Source organism: Mesocricetus auratus, unplaced genomic scaffold (assembly GCF_017639785.1).
Source record: "Mesocricetus auratus isolate SY011 unplaced genomic scaffold, BCM_Maur_2.0 Super-Scaffold_100007, whole genome shotgun sequence".
Lineage (NCBI taxonomy): Eukaryota > Metazoa > Chordata > Mammalia > Rodentia > Cricetidae > Mesocricetus > Mesocricetus auratus.
Window position 1 is genome coordinate 56,066,072 of NW_024429191.1, and position 25,499 is coordinate 56,091,570.

Here is a 25,499-nt window from a genome sequence, read left to right on the forward strand (position 1 = left end):
CTGCTTCTACATCCCAAATGCTGGAATTAAAGGCATGCAACACCACGCCCCATTAAAAAAATAATAAAAACAGTAAAGTGCTGGGATAACTGCTCAGTGATATGGTATTTGCAAAAAATAATATTAAAAAAAAAGAATACAATGTATTAGTTTTTCTCCCTCCAGTAAGGTAATGTGACTCAAAAAGAAAAAAAAAAGCCTCACACTTTTAGTAGAGATTCTACAAATAAATTATATTCCTAGCCCCTGTAACTCACTCATAAATATTAGACAACTTGTCTAATATTTAATTCATAAACATGTATTAACTAATATGTGACATTTAACAATTTACTGAGTATTTATAGTAAGTAAAGATCATCCTATTTAAATCTAGCAACTCAGTAACTACTATCTTCTATCTTCATGGAGGAAGATTTAAAAAGTTAAAGAAGTCCCAATTTTATATAGAACTTAACTACATAAACTTGACTTTTCAAAAAAAGAGATTCATTCATGACTCTGAACTGAATGGCAGTTCTTAACCAAAAAGCTTCTACTTTCTAAATGGTTATTAGAAAAAGTGAAGTTTGTTGTTATAATAGACTACTGATAACCAAAGGGATATGGGTGAGAAACAAACCAATTCTAATACATAATCAGTCAAACATAAAGAGCATTTCTAGATGACATAAAGAAAATAATCTTAACTCTAGTTCCAATGTCAACAGCTGACCCTTATATAAATTAAGGTTTTTACTAAGTATTCATGTTTACTAAAAACCATCACATTTTAATTTGTAATACTGGCTGGCCTGGAACTTTGAGTTCAAGAGCCACACAGTACATCTGAGGCCACTCTAGGCTATTATACAATATATCATGACCCAGACTCAAAAACATTAAATAAAATAAAATAGTGCTGCAGAGATAATAGTTCAGCGGTTAACACTTGCTGTTATTCTTGAAGAGGACCAAGGGATCAGTTCTCAGCACTTACATGGCAGCTTATGCTCTAAAGGATATGATGCCCTTCTACTGGACTCTTTAGGCAATAGACACACACATAGTACACTTACATTCATATATAGAGTTAGGCAAAACAGTCATACACATTTTAAAATGAGAAAGATAAAGGGAGAGGAGGGAGAAAGAGAACTGTGAATGAGTACACCTTTACTCCTAGCACTTAGGAGGGAGAGGCAGGTTATCTAGTGAGTTCGAGGTCAGCCTGGTCTACAGAGTAAGTTGCATGATAGCCAGGGCTACACAGAGAAACCCTGTCTTAAAAAACTAGAAATAATTCATTTTTATACAGAGTAAGCATCAAATTTTGAGTATCTGATAATTAGTCTGTTATTGGTAGAATGGCATAACATGGGACTAAATACCACTGTATGCCTCCATATAGCTATTTTTTAAGACAGGGTCTTATGTACCCCAGGTTGGCCTCACTTAATCTGTAGTCAAGAATAATCTTTAACTTTTTGTCTTCCTGCCTGCACCTCAATGTTGGGATTACAGGCCACTGACAGAATTACAAACATGTTCTACTAAACTCAGTTTATACAATGTTGAAGACTGAACCCAGGACCTTAAGCTTATCACTGACCTACATTCCTAGCCCTAAGATAGTCTTACTTTGTATTAAGATGGAAATAATTGCTATATCCAAAATTCTCTAAAAGTATGAATTATAGAAAATACAGTAATTATTTCCTATTTGGTGTACCCATATATTTGGTTCTGTATACTACGGTATCTCTTTTAACCTTTTCAGACTATGGGCATGTAACTCAGTGATATTACTTGCCTAGCATCCTCAAGGACCAGGGTTTGATCCTCAGCACAGCAAAATAGGTAATTTTCATCAAAGTTTAAATTTGTTTTTTACTTCTTCTAAACAGGGTCTCTCAAGCCGGTCGGTGGTGGCGCACGCCTTTAATCCCAGCACTTGGGAGGCTGAGGCAGGCGGATCTCTGTGAGTTCAAGGCCGGGCTGGACCGACAGCCTCCAAAACAATACAGAGAAACCCTGTCTCGTAAAAACAAAAAAAAAAATAAATAAATAAATAAATCAGGGTTTCTCTGTGAAACAGTCCTGACTGTCCTGGAACTCACTCTGTAGACCAGGCTGGCCTTGAACTCACAGAGATCCACCTCCCTCTGCCTCGTAAATGCTGGAATTAAAAGCAGGCTCCACTGAAGGGCTAAGAATCAATGTTTTGATACTATTAAGATTTTCTTGAAGTCAAGTAGTTGTGGCGCACGATTTCAATCCCAGCACTCAGGAGACAGAGGCAGACGGATCTCTCTTTTTTATTTATTCATTTATTACATATACACCAGATTGAATTGTAGATGGTTGTCAGCCACCATGTGGTTGCTGAGAATTGAACTCAAGACCTCTGGAAGAGCAGTCAGTGCTCTTAACCTCTGAGCCATCTTTCCAGCCCCAGACGGATCTCTTGAGTTCAAGGCCAGCCTGGTCTACACAGCGAGTTCCAGGACAGCCAGAGCTACACAGATAAACTCTGTTTGGGGGAGATGGGGAGAGGTATTCCTGGTGCAGGAAGATGATTCAGAGGGTAAGAGCCGTTAGTGAATGAGCATGAGAGTCTGAGTTCAAATTTCCACAACCCACGTAAAAAAATCTAGCTTTGGCCATGTGCACAGGCCATCAGCAAACCTCTGGATTCAGCCAAGATACCTTGGTTTTAAAGGAATAAGGCAGACAGTGATAAAGCACAACATTCAACATCCTCCTCTAACACACAGACATATGCACACACACAAAGACACTCTTAAATCAGTCTTGGTGGATTAGTTGTAATCACAGTTCTCAAGAAGCAAAGGCTGAATTGCTGCAAGTTTAGTATACCCTGGTCTACCTACTGAGTTTCAGACCAGCTGGGATTCACAAATGACATGCCTTTAAAAAAAAAAGTACTCCATCAAAAGCCTCTAAACAAGTTGATTCTTAGAAATTCCTCCACTTATAAAACATGAGAATAACCAAATTAACAAATCAGATATCAGAATGCCAAAAATTAAGTCATTAAAAGGGAATCCAGAGAAAGAGCCAGTTGTGAAAGAACAGGAAGTGATGTACACTCCATTTTGTGGATGAACTATTTAGAAACATAAGCATCACACTAATCTGGAATCAACTCAGAATAAGAGCTCTCAGTATTCACGGACAGTGGGTCAGCATCAGAGGTCATGAAATAACCCTCAGTCAGTTCTTTCCTTAATAATGATTTATTTAACTCATCACCAGCATACTTTTGTCACTTTTAGAGAAGAGCTCCTGTTAGCTTTCAAGAGGATGCCTTAGTTCTAATAGGAAATAGTAAAGTAAGCAATTAAAGCTACACCCTGTGTATATCCTTAAATTTTTTGGCCATTACTGATTAATTTCTCTTCTTTCATCTTTCCAAGATAAAAACAATCACTCTTTACTAAGCAGTATGTTTGGATTTATACTTACTAGTATATGAATCTATTATCAACAATAAACCTTAAAACACAAAATCAGCCGGGCGTTGGTGGCGCATGCCTTTAATCCCAGCACTCGGGAGGCAGAGGCAGGCCGATCTCTGTGAGTTCGAGGCCAGCCTGGTCTACAAAGTGAGTTCCAGGACAGCATCCAAAACCACAGAGAAACCCTGTCTCGAAAAACCAAAAAAAAAAAAAAAAAAAAGAAAAAGAAAAAAAAAACCCACAAAATCAGGGGCTGGAGAGATGGCTCAGAGGTTAAGAGCACTGACTGCTCTTCCAGAGGCCCTGAGTTCAGTTCCCAGCAACCACATGGTAGCTCACAACCATCTGTAATTCAATCTGGTGCTCTCTTCTGGCATGTAGGCAGAACACCGAATATGTAATAAATAAATAAATCTTTAAAAAAACACAAAATCAGGCATCACAGTGTAATTTTTCCTGTATGAGAAAACTATATATTCTGCAAACAGGACAGCATGTACTTTGTGTCATAAAGTAGAGGCTCAAAATGAAGCTGATCACAGTAGCTCAGCACTCAGAAACGTAAAGCAGAAGAGCTGCCACAAATTCAAGGCCAGCCAGGACTACATAGCAAGAACCTCCTCTCAACAAAAACAATGAATTCCAGGCACATTGGCACAGGTTAAGCATGAGGTACAGTTCAGGGCTAGCGAGGCTCAGCGACTCATGTGAAGATAATCTGTATTACACAAAACCTTGTTCCCCAATCCCCTTCCAATAAAAGAGAGAGTCAAATGACCGGAACTATTTACATTAAATGAACTGAGATGAATACTAAAAGAGAATAATTTCATTTTTTGAGAAAAACATAATGCAGCATTCTCAAAATCATGAAATAAACGAAATTAGCCAGGTGGTAGTGGTGCACACCTTTGATCCCAGCACTCCTGAGGCAGAGGCAAGCAGATCTCTGTTGAGTTCGAGGTCAGCATGGTCCACAGAGGGAGTTCCAGGACAAACCCTAAAAAAAGCTACACAGAGAAACCCTCTCTCAAAAAACCAAAAAAAACTAAAAAAAAAAAGAATTTAGGACAAGCATGGTGGCCCACACCTTTGATCCCACCACACAGCAGGCTGAGACAGGCAGATCCTTGTAAACTGGAGGCCAATCTGGCCTACATAGCAAACTGCAGACAAGCCCGGGAACTCACCGCTGTATAGTGTACTAAGACCCTGGTTTTTTATGTTTGTTTGGTTTTTGGTTTTTGATGGTTTCAAAAAAGGCCCCGTTTAAAAAATTTAAACTGGATGATGGCACATACTTCTAATTCTAGAACTTGGGAAGTGGGAGACAGAGGTATCAGTAAAGTCTTCCTCAGCTACAGTTACACCAGCCTAGGCTACATGAGGCAGAACTGAAATCAATGCCTAGCACTACTGCTACATCTTTAAATCCTTGTATTCATAATTTAAAAGTAACTCATCAAATAAAAAGACATCAAATGTGATTTGTTAATAAAATATCAACACAATTCATTAACATATTTCAGTAATCTTTATTATTGCTAATGTTCAAATATGAAACATTTTTAAATATCTAGTAAATCTAAACAGTTAAAAGAAAAAAGTAGAGCAGGACAGCCTCCAAAGCCAGAGAAACCCCGTCTCGAACACCCCCCAAAAAAAGAAAAAAGTAGAGTCAGGTGTGGAGGTTTACACCTGGAATCCCAGCACATGAGAGGGTGAGACAGGAAGACTGCAGGAGTTCAAGGCAGCCTAAATACAGAGACCCTGTCTATAAGGTGGGAGGTGAGGATGGTTTGTATATCAAGACTCTTTTAAGGAAGAAAGAAAAAGTTAAAAAACATACATCAAGACTTCTTCAGAACTTGAAAGCGAATTTTTTTTTGTTTCAAAAGGCACCTGCCAGAACTCTAAAACTGTTATTCTTACTTCTACTCTACTAAAGACAAAATCAATTATTGTTGGCAAACCAGACAAGACGGTTTCTTTTAAAATAGTATGACATGAAGCAAAAGCGGAAAAGATGAGTACAGGATAGAGATCACAGCATAACTGGGAACATTACCCTGCATTTCCTTAAGAAGCAACAAATGCTACAGAAAAGTTTGTAACATAGTCATTTTCAGAAGTTTCTGTATCAATGTCATGCAAAACAGTATTAACCTTACAAAGTCACAGCCCAGGGACAAATGTCTGATCATCTGACAGTTTGAACGTAATAATTTCTAATTCTAAAAGAACTACAAAAGCTAAACAGGAAAGGGGGAAGGGGAAAGAAGGGGAGGGATATAAAATTACAAATTCTAACGAAAACTAACCCAACCCACCCCCACGCCAAAAGTCAATCCAGGCATCTTCCTCTGTCTCAAAACAGATCAAGAGAAACATCAAAACTGTTCTAACATGAGACCATACCCGAACAGTAACAAGAGCGGACACACTTCCCACGGACAGATCTCAGGGGAAGAATCTGAACAGTACTGTAATCGATTTAAACCAAAGAGAAAAAAAAAAAAACAACTCCAAGGGAAACGCCATTACTTGCAGCTCCTGCCCCCCCCCGCCAGTATATACATGTGTCTGTGTATGAAGAAACTGACTTGGACTTCTGCAGCATTGCAGCAGACTAGAGGACCAAGAAGGGGGAGGGTAAGGGGTTAGAAATGCTTCCATCACCCCCTACAGAAGAAAGGTATAGATTTCCGGGGGGGGGGAGTCATCCAGTTGGCTACCCAGGGCATTCTCCACGCCTAAGAATACAGACACTACAAAGGAGGAGGAGCAGGATGAGACCAGAAAGGGACCTCGCGCCTTTAAATCGGGGCGCACGTCAACTCAAATCTCCCTACTAGGGCCACACCTTCCTAGAAACATCCCCTTCCACCACCTCTTCCGGTGACCCTCAGGAAAAAGGAATGCAATTGCTCTGGCCCCTAGAAACAGGAGGTTGCCTAGCTCACCAGTTTCTTCACCCCACCCAGGATCACAGACCCTCCTTGTCTCCCTCCCCCACCCTACCCCTAGATCTTTTCATCCACCCAGAGAGGCCTGAGTGGGCCGAATTTCCCCGCCCCCTCCATGTCTTGCTTTCCCAAAGCAGAGGTGCCCTTACCCCTTCGCCGGCAGGTCTGGGGCGGAGTAGACGAGCGCAGACCCCTAGAGCGCTCCGGTGGCCGCGGTGCTGGAGAGCCAGGAGTGAGGAGGAGGGGGCCGGGCGACAGACCGCCGCCCCCCCCCCCCCCAGCCGCCCAGCCCAAGCTCTGCGACAAGGGGCCGGGGGGGGGGGGGGGAGGACGAGGGGACGACCGGGGTCGAGGAGGCGCCCTTAACGCTCGGACTCAGTTAAGATGGCGCGGGGAAGTGCCGGGAGTCGCCGCCGCCGCCTCGGGGGAACCGGCCCGGGCCTCGGCCGCCTCCGGTCCTCACAGCCGAGGCCCTGTCGGTCCCCCGCCGCGGCCCCTCGGCGGGCGGGCCCACGCGCACCCGTCCGCCACCACCAGCACCCCTGGGAAGGGGGCACTCACAAAGGGAAGAGAGGCCGCGGGCCGGCGGGCGGCGGGGCGGGGTCCCCAGGGGCCGAGAGGCCTGGGAGTTTCGCGACTGCTCCGCACTCTTAGCCCGCGAAGGGCGCAAGGCGAGCGGGACCCCTCCTCTCTCCTCAAGCGGGCGGCGGCACCGACTCACTCTCTTCACCACCCTCCCTCTCGCCTTCCAAGCCCTGAAGCCACAGAGCTCGGCCGCTGCCCAGGTTCCCCCCCTTCCCCGACACCACTCCCCTCCTCCCGACAGACATCTCAGTCTCAGATCTCGCGAGATTTCCTGCCTGACAGGCCCGACCCTGCGCGAGACACGCGCACGGGAGCGCGCGCACGGGAGCGCGCGAATACTTACGCTGGGCGGCGTTACCCTGGCTGCCTGGAGCGCAAGGCTTGGTCCAGTTCCACCCTCTGAAGGGTATTGATTGCCACGCGGGCGTCAGGTGCATGCTGTTCAGCCCGGAAATCCAAGGGAGATGAGCTTATCTGCACTCTTCTTCCCTCTCCCCACCTCCAGAACATCAGCCTCCCACTAATCCTGCCAAAGTGAAAGTTTGCTCCAAAGTGTAGAACATTTCATTCCTACACACCTTAGTTGGACTCCTCGTGGGATTCAGAGATTAAACTTGGCAGCATAATCACTATGTAGCTGCATTTGTGCGAGTATAATAGATGAATTTGGAACGGCAGTTAGACTTGCCTATAAACCATCCTGTATATTGGTGATGGAAGGAAAGTAACTTCAAAAGGCTTTGCGGGTTTAGAGTAAGAAACTTTTTTCACTGTAAAAACAGCAAATTCAAACTGGGCGGTGGTGGCACACACCTTTAATCCCAACACTCAGGAGCCTGAGGCAGGTGGATCTCTGTGAGTTGAAGGCCAGCCTGGTCTACAAAGTGAGTTTCAGAACAGGCTCCAAAGCCACACAGAGAAACTCTATCTCGGGGTGGGTGGGGGGAGCAAACTAAAGGATCCTGTGCAGGAAAGAGGCAAATCTTATCGTGAACTTAGAAACAATTATTAAAGTACATCCGATAGCTGGACAGTGGTGCACACATTTGATCCCAGCATTGGGGAGGCAGAGGCAGGATTATCTTTGTGAGTACCAGGCCAGCCTGGTCTACAAATCGAGTTCCAGGACAACCAGGGCTGTTACACAGAAACACACACACACACACACACACACACAATGTCTCTCTAGTCACCCCTAATTGTTATTCAGAAGTCAACAAGTGAACCGGTTGTGATGGTGTACACCTCTTGTGATGGTGTAATCAAACCACACCAAGAGGTTGAGGCAAGAAATTGCAAGTCTGAGTTGGAGGCTACCTTGGGCTACATATTAACTCTGTGTGTGTGTGTGTGTGTGTGTGTGTGTGTGTGTGTGGTGTGTGCTCCTGCATACACATGCTTGCACATACACATGTGTCTGTGTATATAGAGAGGGTTGTTCAGCAGTTGAGAGCAAGTACTGCATGTTCTTGCAGAGGACAGGAGTTCAGATCCCAGCATAAATGTGCAAGAGTCCCCTGGGTTCCACACTGTTTTTGGTTTTTTTGATTCAGGGTCTCCATAAGTAAGCAGGCTGACCTTGAACTCACTACATACCCCAGCTGACTTCAAAGCTGTGACCATCCTCCTGCTCTTCCAAGCTTCCCTGTACTAAAATTGCAGGTGTGCGCTCCCGTGGCTGGTGGTTTTATATTTTGTGTCTGCCACAACTCCAATCTCATACTTTACCTCCACCTCAACTATTACAGTTTCATTCCTCCTCATTTCCTTAGCACAGAGAGAAGAGGTGTTTCCTTTTGCCTAGAGCTGAGAATCAGGCTCAGATTCTCAAAACAAAACAAAAATGTTTCCACCATCTTGACCTATTACTATAAGCTATTAATATGTGGTTCCCAGGGTGTAGATCAAATCCCTATGCCTTCTCTAGTTCTTTAATGCCTCACAACATTCAACTTAAATGTCACTTTGAAAGGATTTTTCATATCTCATTTAGGTTTCCTTTAAATCTATAAATTGGGACCAGGAAACTGTTAAGGGAAAACAATTAGTACCAATGATGTTTTGATTGATCTTGATAGCAAAATTATTCTAAAAATGATGAAACTCTACCAACATTAATACTTCCATTACAAATAAACCACAGCACTGAGAGTTTGCACCATATGTTCCAAACCACATAGCTGGTAGATAAGGGCAGAGCTGGAATCTGAACCTAAGCATGAATGAGTCCAAAGCACACTGTCTTTCTATCATCTTGTATTCTTGTCAACTATTGACCAAGGTTATGCATGATTTAAACATTTCTGGTATGTGCAAGAGATGCCCAAGTATGTATCATGTCTGTTTAGTTGTTGTCATACATATATCTATATGTGACTAAGATAACTTGCTAGTGTGTCATCAGGTGCACTGAAAAACATGACTATCTATCCAATGGAAGTCTTCAGTATTGTAACCCAGTAAAGACCTGAGTCATAGTGACCTCAATTTAACGAATACTTACTGGAATGTGATGTGGTGGCTCGTGCCTTAAATTAATTCTAGCACCTGAGAGGCTGATACAGGAGGGTTGCCTTGATTTCAAGGCCAGCCGAGGCTAGAGAATAAAATTCAGTCTAAAAACAAACAAACTGGCAAATAACAAACAAGGGTCAGCATCATGATTCAACAGGTGAAGGCACCTGTCACAAGCTTGGGAACCTGAGTTAGATGCCTAGTTAGGACCCACATGGTGGAGGGAGAGAAGCTCTGAGCTCCACATGCATACAGTGACACATTTGCCCCTTCCCCTACCACACAATGTAAGTGAATGTAAGAAAAATGCAAAGACAAAAATACTATCCGATGGAATTGGGGGAAAAAACTTGTTGAATTCCTATTGCATGTCAGCCTTCTTTTTAGTTTTTGGAGACAGGGTTTCATGTAGCTCGTCTAGTCCAGGCTGGCCTGGAACTCATTATGACCTTGAACTCCTAAACTCCTCATCCTTCTGCCTTCACCTCCTCTGGACTGTGATTATATGTGTATACCACCACACACCTGGCTTAAATAAATAAAATACATATCTAATGTTTAGAGTTACTTTCTGCCAAGTAGTGTTCACATTTTTGTTTCTGTGGTCTTCCCAGCCTCCTTGAAGAGATGAGACAATGATGGTTCCCAATACACAAGAAACCTAGAGAAGTTAAGTAACTTTGGGTAACATCACATAACCAGAAAATAAAGATAGAACACAGACCCTGATTATTTTGTTCTTGTTTTGTTTTGAGACAGGATATTACCATATAGCCTTGGCTGACCTGGAACTCACAAAGATCACCCTGCACTGTTCTATCTCCCAAGTGCTAGGACAGAGAAAGAAAGAAAGAAAGAAAGAAAGAAAGAAAGAAAGAAAGAAAGAAAGAAAGAAAGAAAGAAAGAAAGGAGAAAGAAAGAAGGAAGGAAGAAAGGCTTTATTCCTTCACAAGAGAAGAAAAAATAATAAAGAAAGGTGAGTGCGAAGGATATACTCTAGTAAGAAGGATGTGTCTTAGTTATCCATTTAGAAACCAAAGTGAGGCACTTCATGGAACCAATAATCATCAAATAAACAAATACATTACTAGAAGCCCATTCAAAGTATTCTGGAACATTGTCAGTATACCCATGGATTTGTTTTTCTTTATTAAGCCTTCCTCCCTCCCTCTGTGTTTATCTCCCTTTTTCTTAGGTAATTAGAGCCACTGACTCCCATTTTTTCCGTGCAGCCATAGACTTTTGCTTTAAATGCCAAGAACAGCCTATAACAGCAGATTGCAATGTGGCTGTCATTCCTCACTCAGATGGGTCTCTAGAAAAAAAATTTCACAGGCTAGAAAATGAAACTGATTATGTAGGGTTATTTTTTGTAGGAGGTATGGTCTTTTGCTTTGGTTTTGTTGTTGTTGTTGTTCTTTTAATTTTTGGGGGGAGGAGTTAGGGGTTTTTTTTTGGTTTTGTTTTGTGTTTTTTGTTTGTTTTGTTTTGGGTTTTTGTTTGTTTTGTTTCGTTTTGTTTTTGAGACAGGGTCTCATTATGTGGCTTTGCTCTCCTAGAACTCACTATAAAGTCCAGGCTGGCCTCACACTCACATATATCTTCCTGCCTCTGCCTCCCCAGTGCTGGGATTAAAGGTATGCCCCACTATGCCTGACTTCAGTTACTTCTTTTTTTAATGATATTTGGGGGGGGTGTTTCGAGACAGGGTTTCTTTGTATTGTTTTGGAGGCTGTCCTGGGACTTGTTCTGTAGACCAGGCTGGCCTTGAACTCACAGAGATCGACCTGCCTCTGCCTCCCGAGTGCTGGGATTAAAGGTGTGCCCCACCAATGCCTAGCGATTCATTTATTTTTGTATATGTGCAATGGTATTTGGCCTGCATATATGTCTGTATTAGAATGTAGAATCACTTGGAGCTGGAGCTACATATAGTTGTTAAGTGGCCGTGTGGGTACTGGGAATCGAACCCAGGTCCTTCAGAAGACCAGCCACTGCTCTTAACCAAAGAGCCTTCTTTGTAGACCCCAGAGTTGCTTGATAAGCTCTTTATTCTCCAGTGATAGGATTCATCTTGTGAACATCTTTTGAAAGCACCAATCGTATATCAAAAGTCATAGGTTTGATTCCTAGCTCTGAGAAAAAGGAAGGATGGATGGATCGAGGAGGGAAGGGGCAGGGGGTGCACTAGAGGGACGCAATCTTTTTAAAATAATCTGCAAGTGGAAGAAACAAATCCTTCTATTTTAAACCACAAGAATAAATGAGTGTTGGGTCAATGTACCGAAAGATGGTAACAAGCAATTCAGTCTGAGAAAGAACTGACCTGGAAAGCTTTCTGTCTCAAGTATCGGGTAAACTTCTGCCAGCAAGCCATGAATAAGTCAAAGCAGCTGCCCAAGAGAAACTCAGCCCTTGAGAAAAGGAAGTGGTGGATGGGAAATAAACACACTGACTTCGAAGTCCCAGCTCCATCACCCACTGTCCACAGCGACGTCACTTTGTATCATTAAAATGAAATGCCAAGCCCAAGTCTCTTCATCTGTGGAATGGTGTTAGTTGAAGGCTGAAGACTCATTTAGTGAATTGCTTGCTTGACTTGCAAAAATGGGGCTGACATTAACCCCCTCAGAGGGTTACAGGAGAGTTAAATGAAATAACATGTAAAACTCTTAGCCTAGCTCTGTGCCTAACCCATGGAAAAATTTTTACATGGTTAGCTATTATCTCCTATGTGTAAGGGGGCAAATATTTATCCCACTGCTCTGACACTAACCACTGGCAGGCATCCCATGATCAGCGTCTCACAACTGTGATTGTCTGGGACATCTGTGACGATGGGAAAGGTTGGGCAGAATGTTTGTGGACTGAGAGGTTTTTTTGGAATTTATCTTCAAGACCAATTGGTGATTTTGTCAGGGCTTTTCTTTGCCCGACATCTGCTAAGATTAAAAAACAAAAAGCTATGTGAATTCTTATGAGCTTTGTGACACACAAGATATGAAACAGAAACAGCTGGCAACCAAAACATAGAAAGCCAGTGTTTTTAACACCCCAGAATTATCTTTGGGCTTTGTTTATTTGTTTAAGATATTCTCCTGTTGTCCAGGCTGGCTTTGAGGTTGTTGTGAACTCAAGGAGGACATTAAAGGAAATCCTCAAACTTCTGATCCTCCTGCCTTCACTGCCCAAGTGCTTGCTTGCTTCACTTATAAAGTGTACTGGGGACCAAAGTTTAAGGCTACATCCATTCTAGACAAGCACAACTGAAATACATCCCCAGTCCCACCTCCTACTCCTGGTCCTCCCGCCTTACCTGTTCCAGTGCTAAGATGACAGTGCCATGTCTGCCTTAGGATTTTGTTGTTGCTATTGGTTTGTTTGTTTGTTTGTTTGTTTGTTTGTTTGTTTTGAGACAGGGTTTCTCTGTATTGTTTTGGAGGCTGTCCTGGAACTTGCTCTGTAGACCAGGCTGGCCTCGAACTCACAGAGATCCACCTGCCTCTGCCTCCCAAGTGCTGGGATTAAAGGTGTGCGCCACCAACATCCGGCTCGTTGTTATTGTTTTTTAACTAAGTAGTAATACTGAACTCGTAATAAATCGTTTTATTTGGGTTGAAAGTCGCAGTTCAGGCAGGTATAATAGCACAGCTATAATCACACAATTCTGGAGCTGGAGGCCAAAGAAGGATCAAGAGTTCAAAACTATGCATGGCCACATAGCAAGTTTTGAGGACAGCTTGGGTTACTTGAGTCCCTGCCTCAAAAAAGAAGTAGCAATTTGAATTAAACGTGCCCCCTGCCCGTGGGTAGGGCACATATTCATTACACCATGAAAAGTCAAAAAAGTCAGTCTCAGAAACTAAAAGAGTTGTAGAGGTCAGGGATAGAGATTTACCCAGCATGTAGGAGGGTCTGGCTTTGATCCCAGCTTTTCAGGGGAGAGGGAGAGATGGAAAATTCTATTCATCTGTTCATTTGCTTGTTTTTGCAATACTGGAGACCAAACCAAAAGACTTTTACATCCTAGGCAAGCCCTCTACCCCTGTTAGCACCCCTTCGCTTCTTTTTCTCAGTATATACACAATACGCAGCTCCAGTACCTGGGTATGTTCCTCTATTATGTTGAATTTTGTTTTAAAGTTGTACATGTCCATACTGAGAACAAGGGTGCAGCTTGGATTCTTAGGTGTTTCCCACTACTGCCATTAGTGTCATGTACTCTAATACTGAATATTGTCATTGGTACCATATACACACAGGAAATGAATCTAAAAGTTTTCTAACAGTTGACCTGAGCAAGTGGGAGCTCACAGACTCCAGACTGACAGCTAGGGAACCAGCATAAGACTGAACCAGGCCCCCTGAGTATGGGTCTCAGTTGGGGGGATTGGGCAATCTATGGGGCCTCCAGCAGTGGAACCAGTATTTATCCCTAGTGTACGAATGGGCTTTGGGAGCCTATTCACTATGGATGGAAGCTCTCTCATCCTAAATACATGGGGGAGGGCGTAGGTCCTGCCCCAAATGACGTGACATACTTTGATGATCCCTCATGGGAGGCCTAACCCTCCCTGAGGAGTGGATGGGGGGGTGGGATGGGAGATGATGGGGGGAATGGGAGGATGGGAGGGCTAGGAAACTGGCATTGGTATGTAAAATAAGGTTGTTTTTAATTTTTTTTTTTTTTTTGGTTTTTCAAGACAGGGTTTCTCTGTATTGTTTTGGAGGCTGTCCTGGAACTAGCTCTGTAGACCAGGCTGGCCTCGAACTCACAGAGATCTGCCTGCCTCTGCCTCCCGAGTGCTGGGATTAAAGGCGTGTGCCACTACTGCCAGACTGTTTTTATTTTTTTTTATATGTATGCATGAATGTCTTTTATGTGTGGTGGTTAGTGATCAACTTTTAGGAGTTTGTTCCCCCTCTCCAGTGTGAGTTCCAGGAATCAAACTCAGGTCACTGGGCTTGGCAGCAGTGCCGTTACCCACTGAGTCATCTGGTCAACCTTAATATGGTTTTTATGCTCACTAATAACAAGGGTTTTTTTCTCAAAGTCCCAGTTTTATGTGATATTTCAGCTTGCTTAGTACAAGAGCTTTCCTACATAAACTGCTGTTCCCTTGCCCACTGTCCAGAAGCTTCTGAGCAGGGGGCAGATGTCTGATCTAGTTATCAAATGGCACTGTGTAAATGGTCACCTATATATCTCCTTTTCATAAGTTTTCCTGACAGAGAGCATGGAATTTTGTAAATACAGAACTGAAGGCAACTGAGGAGTCAGTAAGATGGCTCAGGACCTGTGAACCAACCATGACAACCTGAGTTCAATCCTACAAGGTGTAGGGAAAAAAGCCAACTCCAGTAGCTATTCTCTGATCTCCACACACTTGCGCGCGCGCACACACACACACACACACACACACACATAGAAAAAGAGAGAAAAAAAGTAAATTGAAGGCATTTGAGACTTCATGACAATGGTTCTCAACCTGTGGGTCACAACCCCTTTGACAAACCTCTACCTCCAAAAATATTTATATTACCATTCATAACAGTAGCAAAATTACAGTTTTGAACTAGCAAAGAATATAATTTATGGTTGGGGTCACTACAGTGTGAGGAACTGTAGTAACGGGTGCAGCATTAGGGAGGTTGGGAACCACTGCTTTGTGAGGATCAGCAGGACAGAACTGGAGACCTGTGAATGGTTTTCACATTTTCAGCAGGAGCTTCACAGCAGTCGCACTGAAGATGGATTGCAGCTCAGTGTCTTGTTTTGTTTGTTCATTTTTTCATGTGGCAAAAGATTGTTGGGCCAGGGGTGGAGGAAAAGTGGACTGAGAAGAATGGCTATATAAGATCCAGAACTATGCCATCCCAGTTTAGCCTCTCAAAAGCAAATGGAAACTTCTGGATCTGGTATAACAGTGTATAGACTCCAAAAGAACAACCCTGGAAAAGTTAGCATGGGCCCTATAGCAAGAGCCTTCCCTTGGCTTTTAATCTTGGCACTCAGAAGGCAGAGGCAGAAAGATCTCTATGAATTCAAGGTCAGCCAAGGCTACATAGTGAGACTCTGTCTCAACACAACAAACAAACAAACAAACAAACAAACACAACTCCCTTAGGCCACTGGCATTACCAAGCAGTAAGGTATTTTGACTGCCCTATGATTGTGTCCCTACCCTGTGGCAGAGAATCAGAGTCACTCTCCCACAATACATATACAGAAAGGAAATTCCCAAAAGGAATGTAGGATACTTTTGCCAGAAAAAAAAGAGAAATATAGGCCGGGCGTTGGTGGCCCACGCCTTTAATCCCAGCACTTGGGAGGCAGAGGCAGGTGGATCTCTGTGAGTTCGAGACCAGCCTGGACTACCGAGCGAGTTCCAGGACAACCTCCAAAGCCACAGAGAAACCCTGTCTTGAAAAACCAAAAAAAAAAAAAAAAAAAAAAAAAAAGAGAGAGAAATATAAGGCAGTCAGAAACAACAGATGTTCATTACCAAGTAGAAGCAAACTGTTGGCCAGGCCAAATGATGCAGTTCTGAGGGCATGCTAGTTAGAGTAGGGAGTATAGAGATGACACCTAAGGCGAAAGAAACTTCACTACAGTAGAAATGGCGTGTCTATTATCTCTCTGACCTTCTGGGAAATAGACAGGGCATGCTAATGCAACAAGATATTTATCGTCATCATAGTTTATTTTTATTATTAGTTTGGGGTTCTCTTTGATTGTTTAGTTTATTTTGTTAGTTTGTTTGATTGGTTAGTTTTGGTCTTTTTTTTTTTTTTTTTTTTTTTTTTTTGGTTTTTCGAGACGGGGTTTCTCTGTGGCTTTGGAGGCTGTCCTGGAACTAGCTCTTGTAGACCAGGCTGGTCTCGAACTCACAAAGATCCGCCTGTCTCTGCCTCCCAAGTGCTGGGATTAAAGGCGTGCGCCACCAACGCATGGCTAGTTTTGGTCTTTTGAGACTGTTTTTCTGTGTGACAGCCTTGGCTGTCCTGAAACTCACTCTGTAAACCAGGTGACCTTGAACTCAGAGAGATCACCTGCTTCTTCCTCCAGAGTGCTGGAATTAAAGGCATGCACAATCCACTGCCTGATAAGGTGTTTTTTTCTTTTCTTTTTCTTTTTTTTAAATTCTGTGTGTATTGGAGTTTGTCTGCATGTAGTTCTCATAGAGGCCCAAAGAGGACATCAGATTCCCTTGAAACTAGAGTTATAAACAAGTTATGAACAGTCATGTGGATGTTGGGAATAAAACCAAGTTCTCTGGAAGAGCACCCAGTGCTATTAATTGCAGAGCCACCTCTCCAGTCCTGGGACTACTTTTGAGACTTTAAGCTTTCTCAGAGAAGCCTTCTAGAAAATGCATGGTTCATGCAACAGTTGTAGCTGTGGTATGTTCATCCCATGGAGAAGCATTCCAAACATTCCTAGAACCTCAGACAACCTGAAAACATCTGGCATGCACAAGAACCCAGAAACACCCACAGGTCAAACCCACAGTAACAACAATTTCTGAGGACTCCAGCATGTGAATATATCCTTGGCTAGAGTTCTCTATCATGCTCACTTCACAATAGCTTCTCTCTGTATACTGTAGATAAACAACATTCATGCACTCAATTTTATTTCCACTTTCTACACCTACCCCAACTTCTAGCACATCACAGAAAATAAAAAATGTTGTGGAATGATTGAACTGAATGTCAGCTATGCACATTATGCCAGGCTCTGGATGTAGAGATGAGTAAGATAGTACTTCTATCTTCAAGAACATAGCCTCATGGGAAAGAAACTCTTTTGCTATAAATGACATAAAGCAGCTTAAGGATGCTCTGACTTACACGTGTTTTTACATTATTTTTAGGTGGGAAGTAAATGAGGAGTTGTGCTCAGTAGGTAGGATTACAGTAAAATGCCCATTGTACACCCATAAGTAGTACAGTCTAGATCTTCAGAACCCATGGAAAAAGTCTAGAACTTGTAGGAATAAAGACATAAATAAATAAATAATGAAAGCTGGACTTGCTTCGAGTCCCTGGCCATCCCGGTTTACATGGTGAGTTCCAGGACGGCCAAACTATGTAGAGAGACCCTGTCTCAAAAGACAAAAACAAAATAAGGTAGAGAGCAGTTAAGGAAGATACTGAACCTTGATCATCTCTGTCCTCAGTGCATACACCTATGTACACACACACACACACACACACACACACACACACACACACACAGAGAGAGAGAGAGAGAGAGAGAGAGAGAGAGAGAGAGAGAGAGAGAGAGATCTGGAGAAGTGCAGCAATGCTTGCCTCTACAATGTCTTGAGTTTAAGTATCAGCTCTTCATAAAACCAGGCATGGAAGAATACATCTATAATCAGAGAATTGGAAAACAGTGACAAGAAGATCAGAAGTTTAAGTTCAAGGTCAAGGTGGAGTTCGTGAGACTCTCTTCAGGAAAACAAAAAGAGGAGCAGGCTGAAGGCTGGCTTAAGCAGTTCCAGGATTTCAATAATCTGGTTTCAATTCCTGGACAAGTCTTCCAATATGTTCCCTTTGGCTAGGGACAAGAGGCAACAGAAATTCTAGTCCTTACATTCTTTCATGCTTGTGAAAATACGTTTGACCGTTAGCTGACAGGTTGCTTGACAATTTAGTCAAGTTTTTTGTGTGCCAGGTTGGCAATAAAGTTCAACAGTGGATTATATGCTCACCATACGGGAGGCCCTGGGCTAGATCTCTCTCTCTCTCTCTTTCTCTCTGCCTCAATTCCACCATTCATAAAAGGGAATAAGAATCATATGTACTTAATATGGTTACTGGGAACACAATAAGACAAGTTCAGTGTTTTCATTGTCTTTTTTGTTTGTTTGTTTGTTTTTTCGAGATGGGGTTTCTCTGTGACTTTGGAGGCTGTCCTGGAACTAGCTCTTGTAGACCAGGCTGGTCTCAAACTCACAGAGACCCACCCACCTGCCTCTGCCTCCCGGGTTCTGGGATCAAAGGTGTGCGCCCCACCGCCCGGCTAAGTTCAGTGTTTTTAACTCTCCCTGATACAAAATTGAACACTTAATAAACATTAACTATTTCATTATTGTTGTCCCATTACCAACTCTTCAGGAAAAAAAGGAAATTATTTCTCCAAAATGCCAGAGAAAAACCTTATGACATTCTGGGCTCTGACTGAATCTGAAGAATTGCTTGTCATTACTGAGCCAGACCTAGGGGAATGCTGGAAACTGGTTTACTTTGATCAATACATCCCATCCCTGGAACACACTAAACTCAGCGTTACAGTCCCCGAGTATACTGTGAATAGATGAGGGGTTGCTTCCCAGGAAGAAAGTAAGGGACCAGAAAGAAAGACAATGGTTGCTAGCTAGCAAAGACAAGAGATGAGCAGCATGATTGGCTTTGTGGGACAGTCTGACTGGCGCCATGATCAGGATAAGCATCAAAGTCAATCTGAGGAGCTCTGACCTAGACAGAAAAGAACTGAAGAACTGAGAAGCCCCCCACCCTCTCACCACACTTACATTCCCCCTCCCTCTCTGCTGCCTGGGCTGATCTGAGAGCTCTGGGGCTCAAGCTATCCCCCTTTTGTAGCTCCTAGTGTTGCTACATCCTTGTCCCTGGTCAGGTTTTCTATTCACTATGAAATTACGAAGGGGTTTTATTTGAACTTTCTTTTCAGCTGTATCATTATAAATAGTCAGATGGGCCTGAGAGCTGCAGCACAGAGGTAGAGCTCTGACCTAGCAAGTGCAGTGTCCTGGCTCATCCCCAGCATTGAGGGGAGGAAAAGCGCCATCAGCTAGCATGGTGGTTCACATCTGTAGCAGCAGCACTCAAGAAGATGAGACAGGCCGGGCGTTGGTGGCGCATGCCTTTAATCCCAGCACTCGGGAGGCAGAGGCAGGCAGATCTCTGTGAGTTCGAGACCAGCCTGGACTACCAAGTGAGTTCCAGGGCAGTCTCCAAAGCCACAGAGAAACCCTGTCTCAAAAAACCAAAAAAAAAAAAAAAAAAAGAAAGAAAGAAAAAAGAAAAAAAAATAGATTGGGAAAATAGCTCATGTGGTAGAGGTCTTACCTAGCATGCATGGAACTCTGGGTTTAATCTCCAGCTTTCTGTAAACCAGGCATGGTGTATGATAACCGTATCCTTGAATAGGTAGAGGAAGAAGGGTCAGAAGTTCAAGATCATCCTTAGCTACAAAGCAAGTTTCAGGCCAGCCTGGGCTACATGAGACTGTCTCAAAAACGAAAAGAGAAAGAAAAAGAAGAAGGAAGGAAGAAAGGAAGAGGGTGATGTATTATCATATTCCCATGCCATTTCTAGTTTTGATGACTCTCACTTCATTACCAAGCCACAGAGTCAGCTCTCACATAAACAAATGCAAAGATTCCCCATTCCCAGTCTGTATTAGGAAAGCTGGCCTTCCTCTCAGCTCCTGATCTTCAATGGCAATAGCATAGGACTCAGACACATTGGTTTCCAGGGAGGGAACATTCCAGCTGTGAAAAACCCAAAGTTGTAAATTGTCAGATGGTGACTGCCCATGAAACCTGTCAAGATGCCTGACAGCTCAGCTGAGAACCTAATTACCAGTTAGAAAGAAAGACAGGAAAAACGTGTTGCCAGAGAGCTCCTGGTCAGACAGAATGAGGAGCAGTGTCCTGAACTCATCATCATCCTCCTCCTGCTTCAACTAGAGCAACACACATTAGTATAATTGACACTGCACATGTTTACTGCCTGAACAAAGGAACCATGTCCAGCCACAGCCCTGTGTCAGCTGAGCCTTTGGCAATCACATGAATTCAACAGTGGCATTTGAGCTGACAGCACAAACACTTCTGGTATTCTTGATGCCAAAGACAATATCATCATATACTTAACTCTTCTCTGAGGTTCACACAGACTTCAACCAATCCCGCTTGTTTCCTGAAGGGAAGAAGATCCTTCAAGAGGGATAACAACTTACCAAAGGTCACACAGTCCCACATCTTATCTTCTTCTTCTTCTTTTTTTTTTTTGGTTTTTTTTTTTTTTTACGAGACAGGGTTTCTCTGTATTGTTTTTGGAGGCTATCGGTCCAGCCCGGCCTCGAACTCACAGAGATCCGCCTGCCTCTGCCTCCCGAGTGCTGGGATTAAAGGCGTGCGCCACCACCGCCCAGCTCACATCTTATCTTCTAAGAAGAAATATTTTAAAAAATATTACAAGAAAACCACGGACACAGTGGGTAGAGACAGCTATGGCCAAGCCCCATAGCCTGAGTTAAGACCCAAGATCCCCCTAATGGAAGGAGAGAAAGCCAACTCCTACAAGTTGTCCTTTGAGCTTTATACCTTTGTTGTAGCATACACCCCACTCCTCCACATACACAGAAAAAATATATGTCAAAAAGTAATAAAGTAATAATAGCGCCAGGCAATGGTGGTCAATGCTTTAGTCCCAGCACACGGGGAGGCAGAAATAAGCGGATATCTTTGAATTTGATGCCAACCTGGTCTACAGAGCCAGAGCTGTTACAAAGAGAACCCCTGTCTCAAAAAACAAAACAAACAAGCAAAAAAGAAACAAAAATCAATCTAGGTGAGATGACTCAAGCCAGTAAAGGCACTTGCCACCGAGTCAATACCTGGGACTAATGATAGAAGGAGAGAACAGATACCCCAGAGTTGTCCTCTGACGTCTTCAGACATGATATGGCATGCATGAATACAAACACACAAAAAAATGAATAGATATATATAATTAAAAAGAGAAAGCCAAAAGTCATCAGGAATAGAAGAAGAAAAAAGAGAGAGAAAAAGTCATCAACCTTCATTAAGAATCCTCAAGTTAGGGGCTGGAGAGATGGCTCAGTAGATGGCTCTTCCAGAAAACTCCGGTTCTATTCCCATCACCCACATGGCAGCTCACACCTGTCTGTAACTCCAGTTCCAGGGGATCTGACATCCTTACACCGATGCACATAAAATAAAGTTAGAGTATTTTTGCAAAAAAAAAATTCCTCAAGTTAGAGAAAAACCATGTTAGTCTTTCTTTGTACAATTGCTTCAGCAGCCCTGGGACATAAATGACATCTTTCTTGGTAGGAACCACCCCCACCCCTACCCCACCTAGCACTTTCAAACAGTGACCTGGCAACAAGGAGCAAAGAAAGTACTTGTTAGTCACTTACTGTCTTCCAGACTCCATGCCTCACTTCTATCTAATTTAATCTGTAAGAAAATAAAGTATCTATACAGGTGATCAGAATCCATACCTACAGCTCAGGGAGGTTAGGCAAATTGTCTAAATTCAAGCAGCTAGTAACTCACAATGCTGCCATTTGTGGTAGCTCATACCTGTAGTCCCAGAAACCTGTGAGGCTGAGGTGGGAGGATCATGTGAGTCTAGTACTACAGGGCCCTGGATTTAGTTTCCAGAATATTTTTTTTGATAGCCTGGTACACACATATGACCTCCCGGAGCCTCGGAAACAGGGTTTCTCTATGTAACTTTGGAGCCTGTCCTGAAATCTCTGTAGACCAGTCTGGCCTCAAAACTCACAGAGATCTGTCTGCCTCTGCCTACCAGGTGCTGGGATTAAAGGCGTGCCCCCCCCACTGGCTATATGAAAAACTTTTTATGATAATAAAAATAATTAAATAAATAAAAAGGTGCCTGGTTAATATAGAAGGCATTCAGGCATCTATGACATGATGCTCCATCAGATACAAAACCACAAAGAACTGGGATGGAAAATAGGGAGAATGAAGGGGAAGAAGCGGTCAGGAAGAAGGGACCAGGAGGGGATCGGGCTAGGAAATTTAACAGAGAGCGAGAACCCCCCCCCCTCAGAGACCTCCTACCGGGACCCACAGAACATAGCTTGTAGACTCTGTAAAAGCTATAGTCTTTTTTTCCCTTTTTCCATTTACCACTTATTTTCTCTTCTGTAAAAGGATTAGCAGGATGAACTCAGTGGGAAAGGAGGCCCCTGTGGGATCCTGTTACCAGCCATCTGTGTTCTGTTCTTTACTTTCGAACAAGACGGCTCCAAAACTCTGAACTGGAGAGGGAATCGGAGCTGCATACAGATCAGCGGAGCTGTTGCTACCCGCTCTGACGCCTGCAGGATGACTCAATCCTCTGTGCCTGGAGGAGTCAGCTGTGGTCCTCCTGGAGCCTCCTACTCTAGGGAGGAAAAAGCAGGGAAGTGGGAAAGTGGCTTGGAAAAGGGAAGGAGGACCCTAGCTTTGGGGCAGGAATTTGTACTGGAAAGGCAGATTGGGACACCCTTGAACCTCAGTGAAGAGTTCCAGATGATTTTGGGGGAGGGATTTAAGGTAAGAGCAAGAGCACAATCTTCTGCAGGTTTTAGCTGCTGCCCAAGAGGGGTGTACATACCGCGAGGAGGATGGCAGTCGATAAAAGCCATAAGGCAGTGTCCCCAGGAATCCAGTTCAAACGCAAACCTCACTCACCTCCCGGGTGGGTTTTATCCAGGTTCTGGTGGCTCCCGCTATTTCCTGGCTTTCAGAGGATCGCGCCGACTCCTCCTGTTCCTACTGGGCACCATTAATACTTTAGAAGGTGTTTGTGCTGAACAGACCTCTCCCCTGGTCATTCACTCAGATCTCTGAGATACAGGCAATTAGGAAGAAGAATCCATGCCAGGAAGCTCCTAGGTAGCCTTCCTGTCTGCCCTGCTCTCAGCTGCTTGTGTATCCATAGTGCCAAGAGGCATCTGGATTTACCCTATGTAATACACAAACACGCTGCTCCACCCCCCAACAACCCCCAGGCTTCCCTCAAAGAACTGTCTTTTCTTTTGGCTCCTTATCACTCACCAATAAATAGTCCCCGTCGCCCCCCCCCCCCGCCGGGTTTGGCTTCCAGTTGCCATGGCAACTCAGAAGCACCGGGCTGAAGCTGCCAATAAAGGCATCTGCAAGAGCTCCATACAGCCAGACTCCTTTAAAAACAATAGTACAAAGTGGAATCACTGTTACATCCACCCTCCCCTTCCAGCTCACATACACTCTCCATTGTTGGGGTTATGGAGAAACTGGCAGTTTTTGGAATATCCAAGAAAGTGGTTGCTTGGCCCCAGAGAAAAGGTTTTCATGCTGTGTACAATGATTTCTTTAGATTTAGCCTAGAATTCTGACCAACCTGTCAGGTGTTTGCAGCTGTACAAAGGCCAAGACATTTACAAAATAAGTCTGTGTATGCTCTTTCCCTCTATTTCTTTTTGTTTGTTTCGTTTGTTTTCAAGACAGGGTTTCTCTGTGTAGCTCTGGCTGTCCTGGAACTCACTCTGTAGACAAGGTTGGTCTCGAGCTCAGAGATCCTCCTGCCTCTGTCTCCCGAGTGCTGGGACTAAAGGTGCGCACCACCATAGCCACCACCAGCCTTTTCTTGTATTTCAGCTTGATGTGCTTGCAGGATAGGATCTGGATTTTCCTTATTTCAGGGGTAGAACTGCTGGTTGGTTTCACACAAAGGACCCTGAGAGATGATTCTGTTTAAAATACGGGCTGTTCTTCCAGAGGACCCAGGTATGAGTTTCCCATCTCCCACATGGAGGTTCATAACTGTCTATATAACTCTGGCTCTAAGGAATCTGACACCCTCTTATGGTCACCACGTGATTTGTCGACAAATAAAACACACACACATAAACATTTAAAAAAGCATGAGCAGATTCTTGATAACACTCACATAATATGCATGAAAATGCTCTGAATAAAAGGGCTCAACTGGGGGCTGGAGGGACAGTTCAGTGGTTAAGAGCAATTGCTGCTCTTGCAGAGGACCTCGGTTCAGTTACCAGGGCTACACAGTGGCTCACAACCACCTACAACTCCAGTTCATGGGGGAACAGATGCCCTCTTCCAAACTCTGAGGGCACCACAAACCCACATGGCACACATACATACATGGCAGCAAAACACTTATATACACAAAATAAAATACATAGTAAATATATTTTTCTTAAAGTACTCACATAGTTATATTAATTACCACCCTTGTCCACACTCCCCCACAATTCAGGTTATATGACAAAATTGTTAAGTGCCTGTTTTCTGAGCCAAACTTCCCAACTTGAATCCCTCTATCCCCTTTGCTTTTCAAATCATTGGCAAGGCTTTCTCTGCTGCACTTTCCCTGCCTGTAAAATGAGGAGTGTAACATTATTTGTTCAGAGGGCTTTCATGTGAATGGAATAAATCGAAATCTATAATGTGTACAGAGCAGTATCTGGCTCTATGTACCAAGTATCTTTGCTATATCACACTGTGCTGCTGGGAACAGACAAGGTACCCTGTCCTCAAAGAATGTACAGTCTAAGCCATGTAAAGTGTCACAAACCTTAATTCCCAGCACTTGGGAGGCGGAGGCAGGTGGATCTTCATGAGTTCAAGGCCAGCCTGGTCTACAAAGCTGCATAGCAAGGTCAGTGACAGCCTGAGCTACACAGTGAGGCCTTGTCTGGAAAAAAACTAATAAAATAAAATTCACATTCTAATGTTGCCGTGCTAGAGAAGACTAAGCAATACCATTAGGCAACATGACCAGTGTTTCTCCCCATGAAGAAAAACAACAGAGGAGGAAGCCAGAAACTTTGCTTTGCAAAACCTAAGTTTTTCCCAAACAGATAAATGGTTCCTGTGTCAGTTAGGCATTCTGAGTTCCAAAAAGCAACTCACTCCATTTAGCTCTGCAATGTTATTCTAAAGATACACATCCCAGAAGTTCAGGAACAACAGACCAGAGGAGCAAGACACAGCACTTTTTTTTTTTTTTTTTTTTTTTTTTGGTTTTTCGAGACAGGGTTTCTCTGTGGCTTTGGAGGCTGTCCTGGAACTAGTTCTTGTAGACCAGGCTGGCCTTGAACTCACAGAGATCCTCCTGCCTCTGCCTCCCAAGTGCTGGGATTAAAGGCGTGCGCCACCAACACCCAGCT

At 43.5% G+C, this 25,499-nt stretch overlaps 1 protein-coding gene across 2 annotated transcripts in view; it reads right to left on the reverse strand.

Annotated features, from left to right (window-relative positions):
* Positions 1–23,033, reverse strand: part of Taok1 (TAO kinase 1) — a 94,192-nt gene extending 71,159 nt beyond the window's left edge. The window contains exon 1 of one of the 2 annotated variants that reach the window (XM_040749192.1): positions 23,014–23,033. The gene's annotated coding sequence lies outside the window, so the exon portion shown is untranslated. Of the gene's footprint in view, positions 1–6,576; positions 7,228–23,013 lie in introns of those variants that run through there. The other variant, XM_040749191.1, reaches the window with a different exon arrangement.
* Between the last annotated feature and the right edge of the window lie 2,466 nt (positions 23,034–25,499).